Genomic DNA, 2,942 nt, shown 5'->3' with positions numbered 1-2,942 from the left:
TAAGAAATCACAAGAATGGAATATGCAGGAATTGAGTGAGACTATAAAAAGACCAAACTTATGAATCATAGGCATACAGGAACGAGAAGAATCTCAAGATAATGGTGTGCAACAGCTCTTCAACACAATCATGGAAGAAAATTTCCCAAAATTAAAGAAAGACATGCCCATACAAATACAAGAAGCATATAGCACACCAAACAAATAGCATCAGAAAAGAACCTCTCCATGGCACATGATAGTAAAAACATTAAATGTACAGGACAAAGAAACAATACTGAAAGCTGCAAAACAGAAACAAGTCACATATAAAGGAAAACCCAGTAGGGTTACAGCTGACTTTTCAGTGCAAACTATGAAAGCCAGAAGAGCCTGGATCAAAGTATCCCAGTTTTAAATGACCACAGATGCCAACCCAGATTACTATGCTCAGCCAAAATGTCTAATATAGTCGAAAGGGAAAGAAAAACTTCCATGATGTAAATAGGCTGAAAGAATTCATATCCACAAAACCAGCCCTTCAGAGAGTTCTGGAAGGAATACAAAGAGTTGAAGAAAGGAATGACTATACCCAAGGGGTTGTGGAAAGAAATTCATTTAAGGCATAACTGTGGAAAAGTACAGCTATATCAAGAATGTGAACAGAAATAAAAATGACAGGATTCAATACATATTTTTCACTAATAACTCTAAATATTAATGGACTGAACTCCCCAGTCAAAAATCACAGACTAGGTGAATGGATTAAGAAACAAGACCCATCTTTTTTGTTGTGTGCAGGAAACTCATCTCACTTTTAAGGACAAGCATTATCTTAAGGTGAAAGGATGGGAAAAAGTATACCAAGCGAATGGTACTAAGAAAAAAGTAGGCATTGCAATTCTAATATCTGACAAAATAGACTTTAAACTGAAACTAATCAGAAGAGATAAAGAGGGTCACTTCATTCTGATCAAGGAACAATAAACCAAGAAGATACTACAATCATAAACATATATTCACCACATCTGGTGTACCCAACTTCATAAAAAATTAGTACATGACTTTAAGACCCAGATTAATCACAACTCATTAATAATAGGGGAGTTCAATACCCCACTGTCTCCATTAGATAGCTCAACAGGGCAGAGAGTTAATAGAGAGACATCTGTATTAAATAAAGCCATATATCAAATGGACCTAACAGACATCTACCGAGTATTTCACTTAAGTATCAAAGGACATACTTTCTATTCAGCGCCCCATGGAACCTTCTTCAAAATCGACCATGTACTGGGGCACAAAAAAATCCTCAGCAAATATAAAAATGTTGAAATAATTCCATGCATTTTATCAGACCACAGTGCAATAAAGCTTACAATCAACACATGGGGATTAAACAACACACTCCTGAATGATGAATTGGTCAAAAGAGAAATTAAGAAGGAAATAAAAGTATTCCTCGAACTAAATGAAAAGGACAATACAACACAATAAACCTCTGGGACATGCTGAAAGCTGTCCTTAGAGAGAATTTCAAAGATATAAGTGCCTACATTAAAAAATTGGAAAGAACACAAATAAATGACAACATTTCAACTCAAAACACTTGAAAAGCAAAAACAAATGAAACCCAAACCCAGCAGACAAGAAGAAATAACAAAAATCAGGGCAGAAATTAATGAAATCGAAACAAAGAAAACAATACACAGAATCAACAAATCCAAGAGCTGGTTCTTTGAAAAGATAAACAAAATTGAGAGACCACGAACCCAGTGAACCAAAAGAAAGAAACAGCACCTCCAAATCAACAAAATCAGAGCTGAAGGGGGAAACATAACATACATCAGAAAGATACAGAACATTATAAGGGAATAGTTTAAAAACCTATATGCTACTAAATTTGAAAACCTAAAAAAAATGAACGGATATCTAAAGTCATGGGAACCATCAAAACAAAACAAAGAAGAGATTATCAGCTTAAACGGACACATAACATCAAAAGAAATTGAACCAGCAATACAAAACCTCCCTGCTAAAAAAGCCAAATAGTAGATGAATTTACAGTACAATTCTATCAGATATTTAAAGAGGATCTACATCCAATGTACTTAATTTATTCAAAAGGAGAAATGGAGGGAAAACTTCCAAATTCCTTCTATGAAGCCAGCATCACTCTAATACCAAAGCCAGGTAAAGATATAATCAAAAAAGAAAACTGTAAACCCATATCTTAAGGAACAGAGATGCAAAAATTCTCAACAAGATACTTACAAACTACATACACACACATCAAAAAGATCATCCACCATGATCATGTAGGATTTATACCAGGGATGCTGAGATGATTCAATATATGTAAGTCAATAAACATCATAAATCATATAAATGGGCACAAAGACAAGAATCACATGGTGATCTTAACAGATGCATAGAAGGCCTTTGACAAAATTCAACATGCATTTATGTTCAAAGTCCTAAAGAGAATTGGACTGGAGGTAACATACCTCAACATAATTAAAGCCATATATAACAAACCCACAGCCAACATCGTTCTAAATGGAGAAAAATTTGAAGCATTCCATTGAAATCAGGAACCAGACAAGGCTGTCCACTATCTCCACTTCTCCTTATCATCGTGGTTGAAACTCTTGCAAGAGAAATAAGACAAGAACAGGAAATTAAAAGAGTAATTATTGGAAAAGAAGAGATCAAATAATCCTTTTGTGCAGATGACATATCACATAAGAGACACCAAAAATTCCACCAGAAAATTCCTAGAAATTATTAACAGTTTCAGTAAAGTGGCAGTTACAAAATTAGCCTAAAAAATTCTGTAGCCTTTCTATATACCAATAACAAGAAGAGAAAGAGTACATGGAAACACTCCCCATCACAATAGCTGCAAAAAAATAAAATAAAATATCTTGGAATAAACCTGACCAAAGACATTAAAGAGCTCT

Source organism: Nannospalax galili, unplaced genomic scaffold (assembly GCF_000622305.1).
Source record: "Nannospalax galili isolate Female #2095 unplaced genomic scaffold, S.galili_v1.0 scaffold140, whole genome shotgun sequence".
Lineage (NCBI taxonomy): Eukaryota > Metazoa > Chordata > Mammalia > Rodentia > Spalacidae > Nannospalax > Nannospalax galili.
Note: the sequence above shows the minus strand (reverse complement) of the source record.